Source organism: Salmo salar, chromosome 01 (assembly GCF_965601325.2).
Source record: "Salmo salar chromosome 01, fSalSal1, whole genome shotgun sequence".
Taxonomy (NCBI): Eukaryota; Metazoa; Chordata; class Actinopteri; order Salmoniformes; family Salmonidae; genus Salmo; species Salmo salar.
Genome location: NC_138291.1, coordinates 183051076 through 183063365, shown reverse-complemented (window position 1 = coordinate 183063365; position 12290 = coordinate 183051076). Strand labels below are relative to the sequence as shown.

Below are 12290 nucleotides of genomic sequence, written 5' to 3'. Positions count from 1 at the left end.
GCCTGGAGGAATACAGAACGACAGGACAGCATAGAGCCTGGAGGAACACATGACCCAGAACTACAGGACAGCATAGAGCCTGGAAGAATACAGAACTACAGGACAGCATAGAGCCTGGAGGAATACAGAACGACAGGACAGCATAGAGCCTGGAGGAATACAGAACTACAGGACAGCATAGAGCCTGGAGGAATACAGAACTGCAGGACAGCATAGAGCCTGGAGGAATACAGAACGACAGGACAGCATAGAGCCTGGAGGAATACAGAACTACAGGACAGCATAGAGCCTGGAGGAATACAGAACGACAGGACAGCATAGAGCCTGGAGGAATACAGAACTACAGGACAGCATAGAGCCTGGAGGAATATATGACCCAGAACTACAGGGCTGCATAAAGCCTGGAGGAATACAGAACAACAGGACAGCATAGAGCCTGGAGGAAAACAGAACTACAGGACAGCATAGAGCCTGGAGGAATACAGAACTACATGACAGCATAGAGCCTGGAGGAATACAGAACTACAGGACAGCATAGAGCCTGGAGGAATACAGGACAGCATAGAGCCTGGAGGAATACAGAACTACAGGACAGCATAGAGCCTGGAGGAATACAGAACTACAGGACAGCATAGAGCCTGGAGGAATACAGGACAGCATAGAGCCTGGAGGAATACAGAACGACAGGACAGCATAGAGCCAGGAGGAAAACAGAACTACAGGACAGCATAGAGCCTGGAGGAATACAGAACTACAGGACAGCATAGAGCCTGGAGGAATACAGAACTACAGGACAGCATAGAGCCTGGAGGAATACAGAACTACAGGACAGCATAGAGCCTGGAGGAATACAGAACTACAGGACAGCATAGAGCCTGGAGGAATATAGAACTACAGGACAGCATAGAGCCTGGAGGAATACAGAACGACAGGACAGCATAGAGCCTGGAGGATTACAGGACAGCATAGAGCCTGGAGGAATACAGAACTACAGGACAGCATAGACCCTGGAGGAATACAGGACAGCATAGAGCCTGGAGGAATACAGAACTACAGAACAGCATAGAGCCTGGAGGAATACAGAACTACAGGACAGCATAGAGCCTGGAGGAATACAGAACTACAGGACAGCATAGACCCTGGAGGAATACTGAACAGCATAGAGCCTGGAGGAATAGAGAATGACAGGACAGCATAGAGCCTGGAGGAATACAGAACTACAGGACAGCATAGAGCCTGGAGGATTACAGGACAGCATAGAGCCTGGAGGAATACAGAACTACAGGACAGCATAGACCCTGGAGGAATACAGGACAGCATAGAGCCTGGAGGAATACAGAACTACAGGACAGCATAGACCCTGGAGGAATACTGAACAGCATAGAGCCTGGAGGAATAGAGAATGACAGGACAGCATAGAGCCTGGAGGAATACAGAACTACAGGACAGCATAGAGCCTGGAGGAATACAGAACTACAGGACAGCATAGAGCCTGGAGGAATACAGGACTACAGGACAGCATAGAGCCTGGAGGAATACAGAACTACAGGACAGCATAGAGCCTGGAGGAATACAGAACGACAGGACAGCATAGAGCCTGGAGGAATAGAGAATGACAGGACAGCATAGAGCCTGGAGGAATACAGAACTACAGGACAGCATAGAGCCTGGAGGAATACAGAACTACAGGACAGCATAGAGCCTGGAGGAATACAGAACTACAGGACAGCATAGAGCCTGGAGGAATACAGGACGACAGGACAGCATAGAGCCTGGAGGAATACAGAACTACAGGACAGCATAGAGCCTGGAGGAATACAGAACTACAGGACAGCATAGAGCCTGGAGGAATACAGAACTACAGGACAGCATAGAGCCTGGAGGAATACAGAACTACAGGACAGCGTAGAGCCTGGAGGAATACAGAACTACAGGACAGCATAGAGCCTGGAGGAATATATGACCCAGAACTACAGGACAGCATAGAGCCTGGAAGAATACAGAACTACAGGACAGCATAGAGCCTGGAGGAATATATGACCCAGAACTACAGGGCAGCATAGAGCCTGGAGGAATACAGAACTACAGGACAGCATAAAGCCTGGAGGAATACAGAACTACAGGGCAGCATAGAGCCTGGAGGAATACAGAACTACAGGACAGCATAGAGCCTGGAGGAATACAAAACTACAGGACAGCATAGAGCCTGGAGGAATACAGAACTACAGGACAGCATAGAGCCAGGAGGAATACAGAACTACAGGACAGCATAGAGCCTGGAGGAATATAGAACTACAGGACAGCATAGAGCCTGGAGGAATACAGAACTACAGGACAGCATAGAGCCTGGAGGAATACAGAACGACAGGACAGCATAGAGCCTGGAGGAACACATGACCCAGAACTACAGGACAGCATAGAGCCTGGAAGAATACAGAACTACAGGACAGCATAGAGCCTGGAGGAATACAGAACGACAGGACAGCATAGAGCCTGGAGGAATACAGAACTACAGGACAGCATAGAGCCTGGAGGAATACAGAACTGCAGGACAGCATAGAGCCTGGAGGAATACAGAACGACAGGACAGCATAGAGCCTGGAGGAATACAGAACTACAGGACAGCATAGAGCCTGGAGGAATACAGAACGACAGGACAGCATAGAGCCTGGAGGAATACAGAACTACAGGACAGCATAGAGCCTGGAGGAATATATGACCCAGAACTACAGGGCTGCATAAAGCCTGGAGGAATACAGAACAACAGGACAGCATAGAGCCTGGAGGAAAACAGAACTACAGGACAGCATAGAGCCTGGAGGAATACAGAACTACATGACAGCATAGAGCCTGGAGGAATACAGAACTACAGGACAGCATAGAGCCTGGAGGAATACAGGACAGCATAGAGCCTGGAGGAATACAGAACTACAGGACAGCATAGAGCCTGGAGGAATACAGAACGACAGGACAGCATAGAGCCTGGAGGAACACATGACCCAGAACTACAGGACAGCATAGAGCCTGGAAGAATACAGAACTACAGGACAGCATAGAGCCTGGAGGAATACAGAACGACAGGACAGCATAGAGCCTGGAGGAATACAGAACTACAGGACAGCATAGAGCCTGGAGGAATACAGAACTGCAGGACAGCATAGAGCCTGGAGGAATACAGAACGACAGGACAGCATAGAGCCTGGAGGAATACAGAACTACAGGACAGCATAGAGCCTGGAGGAATACAGAACGACAGGACAGCATAGAGCCTGGAGGAATACAGAACTACAGGACAGCATAGAGCCTGGAGGAATATATGACCCAGAACTACAGGGCTGCATAAAGCCTGGAGGAATACAGAACAACAGGACAGCATAGAGCCTGGAGGAAAACAGAACTACAGGACAGCATAGAGCCTGGAGGAATACAGAACTACATGACAGCATAGAGCCTGGAGGAATACAGAACTACAGGACAGCATAGAGCCTGGAGGAATACAGGACAGCATAGAGCCTGGAGGAATACAGAACTACAGGACAGCATAGAGCCTGGAGGAATACAGAACTACAGGACAGCATAGAGCCTGGAGGAATACAGGACAGCATAGAGCCTGGAGGAATACAGAACGACAGGACAGCATAGAGCCAGGAGGAAAACAGAACTACAGGACAGCATAGAGCCTGGAGGAATACAGAACTACAGGACAGCATAGAGCCTGGAGGAATACAGAACTACAGGACAGCATAGAGCCTGGAGGAATACAGAACTACAGGACAGCATAGAGCCTGGAGGAATACAGAACTACAGGACAGCATAGAGCCTGGAGGAATATAGAACTACAGGACAGCATAGAGCCTGGAGGAATACAGAACGACAGGACAGCATAGAGCCTGGAGGATTACAGGACAGCATAGAGCCTGGAGGAATACAGAACTACAGGACAGCATAGACCCTGGAGGAATACAGGACAGCATAGAGCCTGGAGGAATACAGAACTACAGAACAGCATAGAGCCTGGAGGAATACAGAACTACAGGACAGCATAGAGCCTGGAGGAATACAGAACTACAGGACAGCATAGACCCTGGAGGAATACTGAACAGCATAGAGCCTGGAGGAATAGAGAATGACAGGACAGCATAGAGCCTGGAGGAATACAGAACTACAGGACAGCATAGAGCCTGGAGGATTACAGGACAGCATAGAGCCTGGAGGAATACAGAACTACAGGACAGCATAGACCCTGGAGGAATACAGGACAGCATAGAGCCTGGAGGAATACAGAACTACAGGACAGCATAGACCCTGGAGGAATACTGAACAGCATAGAGCCTGGAGGAATAGAGAATGACAGGACAGCATAGAGCCTGGAGGAATACAGAACTACAGGACAGCATAGAGCCTGGAGGAATACAGAACTACAGGACAGCATAGAGCCTGGAGGAATACAGGACTACAGGACAGCATAGAGCCTGGAGGAATACAGAACTACAGGACAGCATAGAGCCTGGAGGAATACAGAACGACAGGACAGCATAGAGCCTGGAGGAATAGAGAATGACAGGACAGCATAGAGCCTGGAGGAATACAGAACTACAGGACAGCATAGAGCCTGGAGGAATACAGAACTACAGGACAGCATAGAGCCTGGAGGAATACAGAACTACAGGACAGCATAGAGCCTGGAGGAATACAGGACGACAGGACAGCATAGAGCCTGGAGGAATACAGAACTACAGGACAGCATAGAGCCTGGAGGAATACAGAACTACAGGACAGCATAGAGCCTGGAGGAATACAGAACTACAGGACAGCATAGAGCCTGGAGGAATACAGAACTACAGGACAGCGTAGAGCCTGGAGGAATACAGAACTACAGGACAGCATAGAGCCTGGAGGAATATATGACCCAGAACTACAGGACAGCATAGAGCCTGGAAGAATACAGAACTACAGGACAGCATAGAGCCTGGAGGAATATATGACCCAGAACTACAGGGCAGCATAGAGCCTGGAGGAATACAGAACTACAGGACAGCATAAAGCCTGGAGGAATACAGAACTACAGGGCAGCATAGAGCCTGGAGGAATACAGAACTACAGGACAGCATAGAGCCTGGAGGAATACAAAACTACAGGACAGCATAGAGCCTGGAGGAATACAGAACTACAGGACAGCATAGAGCCAGGAGGAATACAGAACTACAGGACAGCATAGAGCCTGGAGGAATATAGAACTACAGGACAGCATAGAGCCTGGAGGAATACAGAACTACAGGACAGCATAGAGCCTGGAGGAATACAGAACGACAGGACAGCATAGAGCCTGGAGGAACACATGACCCAGAACTACAGGACAGCATAGAGCCTGGAAGAATACAGAACTACAGGACAGCATAGAGCCTGGAGGAATACAGAACGACAGGACAGCATAGAGCCTGGAGGAATACAGAACTACAGGACAGCATAGAGCCTGGAGGAATACAGAACTGCAGGACAGCATAGAGCCTGGAGGAATACAGAACGACAGGACAGCATAGAGCCTGGAGGAATACAGAACTACAGGACAGCATAGAGCCTGGAGGAATACAGAACGACAGGACAGCATAGAGCCTGGAGGAATACAGAACTACAGGACAGCATAGAGCCTGGAGGAATATATGACCCAGAACTACAGGGCTGCATAAAGCCTGGAGGAATACAGAACAACAGGACAGCATAGAGCCTGGAGGAAAACAGAACTACAGGACAGCATAGAGCCTGGAGGAATACAGAACTACATGACAGCATAGAGCCTGGAGGAATACAGAACTACAGGACAGCATAGAGCCTGGAGGAATACAGGACAGCATAGAGCCTGGAGGAATACAGAACTACAGGACAGCATAGAGCCTGGAGGAATACAGAACGACAGGACAGCATAGAGCCTGGAGGAACACATGACCCAGAACTACAGGACAGCATAGAGCCTGGAAGAATACAGAACTACAGGACAGCATAGAGCCTGGAGGAATACAGAACGACAGGACAGCATAGAGCCTGGAGGAATACAGAACTACAGGACAGCATAGAGCCTGGAGGAATACAGAACTGCAGGACAGCATAGAGCCTGGAGGAATACAGAACGACAGGACAGCATAGAGCCTGGAGGAATACAGAACTACAGGACAGCATAGAGCCTGGAGGAATACAGAACGACAGGACAGCATAGAGCCTGGAGGAATACAGAACTACAGGACAGCATAGAGCCTGGAGGAATATATGACCCAGAACTACAGGGCTGCATAAAGCCTGGAGGAATACAGAACAACAGGACAGCATAGAGCCTGGAGGAAAACAGAACTACAGGACAGCATAGAGCCTGGAGGAATACAGAACTACATGACAGCATAGAGCCTGGAGGAATACAGAACTACAGGACAGCATAGAGCCTGGAGGAATACAGGACAGCATAGAGCCTGGAGGAATACAGAACTACAGGACAGCATAGAGCCTGGAGGAATACAGAACTACAGGACAGCATAGAGCCTGGAGGAATACAGGACAGCATAGAGCCTGGAGGAATACAGAACTACAGGACAGCATAGAGCCTGGAGGAATACAGAACTACAGGACAGCATAGAGCCAGGAGGAATACAGAACTACAGGACAGCATAGAGCCTGGAGGAATACAGAACTACAGGACAGCATAGAGCCTGGAGGAATACAGAACTACAGGACAGCATAGAGCCTGGAGGAATACAGAACTACAGGACAGCATAGAGCCTGGAGGAATACAGAACTACAGGGCAGCATAGAGCCTGGAGGAATACAGAACTACGGGACAGCATAGAGCCTGGAGGAATACAGAACTACAGGTGTTTTATTATGAATAATAAGTCTACCAAGGATTCATCGAAGTGAAAAAAGCTGCCCAAATCTATCAACCCAGGTAACATTTATTCCCATTTTCCAAAGCCCACGTTTCATCTGTTATTTTTTTTTTTTTTGTCCATGGAAAAACGAAGCATCATAAATTGAACAAATGAAAATATTCAATAGTTTTACCAGGCACTGCACAGGCGCAACAAGTTATGATTCAGCTGCACGGTTTCCTGCCGTGAGATTCGGACATATTAAATAGACGTTGACCAGGAACACTACATCGGCGGTAACTACCATTTAAACAGTTGTCAATTGATTGTGAATGATAATACGTGGCCGGTAACATACTAGTCCGACTTTTGTAAACAACCTACCTACGGTTTCATAGACACCTGAAGATGCAGCTCACGGTGCGCAAGGGAGAAGGAAAAACGGACACATCTCGTGTATAATAGGCTACGTGTTGGAGATTAAATGTTTTATGTTCGAGATAAAAAAAATAAATGAATTCCTACTTACAGTCGTTCTGTCTCAGCGATATTTACAAACTGTTGCTTGAAACGCCAAAAAAATATATATATATATTTCGGAGTCAACTCTCAAACTCCAAAAAGTGAATTCCGTTATTGTGTTGGTCATCAGAGTCGCATGTGTTGTTTCTTCCAATCCAAGTCGAGGATGTGTGATCTTTTCATTTTACAGTCCATGGAGACGAGTGTGCTTTTGTGATTGCATAGTTATGGTGGCTCTCTCCTCTCCAGCGTCTCAGAGCCCTGCTGCCACTCGACCGGGACCGCTGTACGCGTATGACGTCACACGGTTCTCTTGAGTGTATAATTGAAAACACTCTTTTTTTTTTTTTTTGTAGAGAGAGAGAGAGGGGGGGAGAGACACGCGATTGTATTCTTTACCAATTAGCTTTCTATATGTTCTAGTTTGGGTAGTTGTGTTTTTCTTTCTGTGATATTATAGGCTAAGGTTAAATATAGATTGTTTTTTTAATAGCGTCGTATTGGCACGCAAACGTTAGGTCTACAGTGATGCTTATGAAAATCAAATCAAATGTATTTATATAGCCCTAACAGATTATCTATAGAGGACTGTGTACCAGTACCTTGATGTAACAGATTATCTATAGATCTGGAGGGCTGTGTACCAGTACCTTGATGTAACAGATTATCTATAGAGGACTGTGTACCAGTACCTTGATGTAACAGATTAACTATAGAGGACTGTGTACCAGTACCTTGATGTAACAGATTATCTATAGATCTGGAGGGCTGTGTACCAGTACCTTGATGTAACAGATTATCTATAGATCTGCAGCTGATATCTCAAAGTGCTGTACAGAAACCCAGCCTAAAACCCCAAACAGCAAGCAATGCAGAAGCATTATATTTACATTTCAGTAATTTAGCAGACACTCTTATCCAGAGCGACTTACAGTAGTGAATACATACATTTCATGCATTTTTTTTGCACTGGCCCGCCGTGGGAATCGAACCCACAACCCTGTCGTTGCACACACCTGGCGTTGCAAACACCATGCTCTACCAACTGAGTCACAGGGAAGCCATCACATGAAACGCATCACAGCCAGTCAAATTGAAAATGAATTTAAGGCAGAACTGCTGCTCATGCAGGCCTACTTTGTTTAAAATGCACATCTTCCTTTAAATTAAGCAGGTGACAACAGATATCTGCATAATTTCCTGATAAAGTTTGCTTTGAACAACATGGCTAGGTTTATATTATGCAACAGTTAGTGACATGTTTTCAGGGAGGATGGGGGCTGTCAGAAACGTGGAAGTATTCTGAACATGAGATATGTTTACATAAACACGCATTACCTAGCTAAAACTCTATAGTTGTGTTCTGTTTGTGTTTCAGTATAACCTCATTATCAGATTAACTATAGACCTGGAGGGCTGTGCATCAGTACCTTGATGTAACAGATTATCTATAGAGGACTGTGCATCAGTACCTTGAGTTATTAACAGATTATCTATAGACCTGGAGGCGTGTGTGTGTGTGTGTGTGTGTGTGTGTGTGTGTGTGTGTGTGTGTGTGTGTGTGTGTGTGTGTATCAGAGGAGGCTGCTGAGGGGAGGACGGCTCATAATAATGGCTGGAATGGAGTAAATGGAACGGCATCAAAACCATGGAAACCATGTGTTTGATGTATTTCATACCGTTCCACCTATTCTGTTCCAGCCATTACCACGAGCCTGTCCTCCCCTATTAAGATACCACCAACCTCCTACTTTCGACCACAGCCCTATTCCCTATATAGATATAATGAGGGAAATAAGTATTTGACCCCTCTGCAAAACATGACTTAGTACTTGGTGGCAAAACCCTTGTTGGCAATCACAGAGGTCAGACGTTTCTTGTAGTTGGCCACCAGGTTTGCACACATCTCAGGAGGGATTTTGTCCCACTCCTCTTTGCAGATCTTCTCCAAGTCATTAAGGTTTCGAGGCTGACGTTTGGCAACTCAAACCTTCAGCTCCCTCCACAGATTTTCTATGGGATTAAGGTCTGGAGACTGGCTAGGCCACTCCAGGACCTTAATGTGCTTCTTCTTGAGCCATTCCTTTGTTGCCTTGGCCGTGTGTTTTGGGTCATTGTCATGCTTGAATACCTATCCACGACCCATTTTCAATGCCCTGGCTGAGGGAAGGAGGTTCTCACCCAAGATTTGACAGTACATGGCCCCGTCCATTGTCCCTTTGATGCGGTGAAGTTGTCCTGTCCCCTTAACAGAAAAACACCCCCAAAGCATAATGTTTCCACCTCCATGTTTGACGGTGGGGATGGTGTTCTTGGGGTCATAGGCAGCATTCCTCCTCCTCCAAACACGGCGAGTTGAGTTGATGTCAAAGAGCTCCATTTTGGTCTCATCTGACTACAACACTTTCACCAGTTGTCCTCTGAGTCATTCAGATGTTCATTGGCAAACTTCAGACGGGCATGTATATGTATTCTTGAGCAGGGGGACCTTGCGGGCGCTGCAGGATTTCAGTCCTTCATGGCGTAGTGTGTTACCAATTGTTTTCTTGGTGGCTATGGTCCCAGCTGCCTTGAAATCATTGACAAGATCCTCCCGTGTAGTTCTGGGCTGATTCCTCACCGTTATCATGATCATTGCAACTCCACGAGGTGAGATCTTGCATGGAGCCCCAGGCCGAGGGATATTGATAGTTATTTTGTGTTTCTTCCATTTGCGAATAATCGCACCAAATGTTGTCACCTTCTCACCAAGCTGCTTGGCGATGGTCTTGTAGCCCATTCCAGCCTTGTGTAGGTCTACAATCTTGTCCCTGACATCCTTGGAGAGCTCTTTGGTCTTGGCCATGGTGGAGAGTTTGGAATCTGATAGATTGATTGCTTCTGTGGACAGGTGTCTTTTTTACAGGTAACAAGCTGCGGTTAGGAGCACTCCCTTTAAGAGTGTGCTCCTAATCTCAGCTCGTTACCTGTATAAAAGACACCTGGGAGCCAGAAATCTTTCTGATTGAGTGGGGTTAAATACTTATTTCCCTCATTAAAATGCAAATCAATTTATAACATTTCTGACATGTGTTTTTCTGGATATTTTTGTTAGTCTGTCTCTCACTGTTCAAATAAACCTACCATTAAAATTATAGACATCCTTTCTTTGTCAGTGGGCAAACATACAATATTAGCAGGGGATCAAATACTTTTTTTCTCCCACTGTATGTCCCATATGGCACCCTATTCCCTGGGGAACTAAGCGTATGTCCCATATGGCACCCTATTCCCTGGGGAACTAAGGGTATGTCCCATATGGCACCCTATTCCCTGGGGAACTAAGGGTATGTCCCATATGGCACCCTATTCCCTGGGGAACTAAGGGTATGTCCCATATGGCACCCTATTCCCTGGGGAACTAAGGGTATGTCCCATATGGCACCCTTATTCCCTGGGGAACTAAGGGTAGGTCCCATATGGCACCCTATTCCCTGGGGAACTCAGTCTCTCGGTATCCTGGGTTTTTTTCTTCTTCCTTTTGTCTTTTCCTGATTGGTTTTTCCACGTTTCCTACTACCTGAGATGATCCCCAGTGGCCGTCAGTCAGGAATCGTCAACAAGTTGAATGTCAGTGTTGTTTCCTTCAGTTTGCTCTGAGTTTCTTGTGGCTTTAGAGAGTTTTATGTAATTAATGTCTGTCAGTCTAAATGGCACAGCCCAGATGCTGAGGAGTCAGTGACTGAATGTGTTTCACTTCTTCCCCGCCGGTCTGGTCTGACCACTCTCCAGCCAGGAGACGTAGTCATGTAGTGATAGCAGTTTGAGGACAGAGTGTGACATAGTGAAATGGTAACATAATGGAGATGAGAGTTTACAACCTCCCTGTCCATTAGACAGCCATTATGACTCAACTCAGAGTAGAGTTTACAACCTCCCTGTCCGTTAGACAGCCATTATGACTCAACTCAGAGTAGAGCGATGTTACATTGGACCAGACCCAACCCTCACAACAATATAACCTCATGGAGCCAGTAACCTAGCGGTGGCAGTAGCCTAGCAGTAGCCTAGCAGTAGCAGTAGTGTGATAGGCTAGCCTTGTTAGCAGTAACCTAGCAGTAGCAGTACTGTGATAGGCTAGCCTTGTTAGCAGTAACCTAGCGGTAGCAGTAGTGTGATAGGCTAGCCTTGTTAGCAGTAACCTAGCAGTAGCAGTACTGTGATAGGCTTGCCTTGTTAGCAGTAACCTAGCAGTAGCAGTAGTGTGATAGGCTAGCCTTGTTAGCAGTAACCTAGCAGTAGCAGTACTGTGATAGGCTAGCCTTGTTAGCAGTAACCTAGCAGTAGCAGTAGTGTGATAGGCTAGCCTTGTTAACAGTAACCTAGCAGTAGCAGTACTGTGATAGGCTAGCCTTGTTAGCACTAACCTAGCAGTAGCAGTACTGTGATAGGCTAGCCTTGTTAGCACTAACCTAGCAGTAGCAGTACTGTGATAGGCTAGCCTTGTTAGCAGTAACCTAGCAGTAGCAGTAGTGTGATAGGCTAGCCTTGTTAGCAGTAACCTAGCGGTAGCAGTAGTGTGATAGGCTAGCCTTGTTAGCAGTAACCTAGCAGTAGCAGTAGTGTGATAGGCTAGCCTTGTTAGCAGTAACCTAGTGGTAGCAGTAGTGTGATAGGCTAGCCTTGTTAGCAGTAACCTAGCGGTAGCAGTAGTGTGATAGGCTAGCCTTGTTAGCAGTAACCTAGCGGTAGCAGTAGTGTGATAGGCTAGCCTTGTTAGCAGTAACCTAGCAGTAGCAGTAGTGTGATAGGCTAGCCTTGTTAGCAGTAACCTAGCAGTAGCAGTAGTGTGATAGGCTAGCCTTGTTAGCAGTAACCTAGTGGTAGCAGTAGTGTGATAGGCTAGCCTTGTGTTAGAAAAAACCTAGTAGTAAC

The 12290-nt window shown here is 46.8% G+C and overlaps 1 protein-coding gene across 1 annotated transcript in view; it reads right to left on the bottom strand.

Moving 5' to 3' along the window:
- Positions 1–7655, bottom strand: part of LOC106572527 (lysophosphatidic acid receptor 1) — a 100761-nt gene extending 93106 nt beyond the window's left edge. The window contains exon 1 of the mRNA XM_014146771.3: positions 7384–7655. The gene's annotated coding sequence lies outside the window, so the exon portion shown is untranslated. The remainder of the gene's footprint in view (positions 1–7383) is intronic.
- Positions 7656–12290: the final 4635 nt, after the last annotated feature.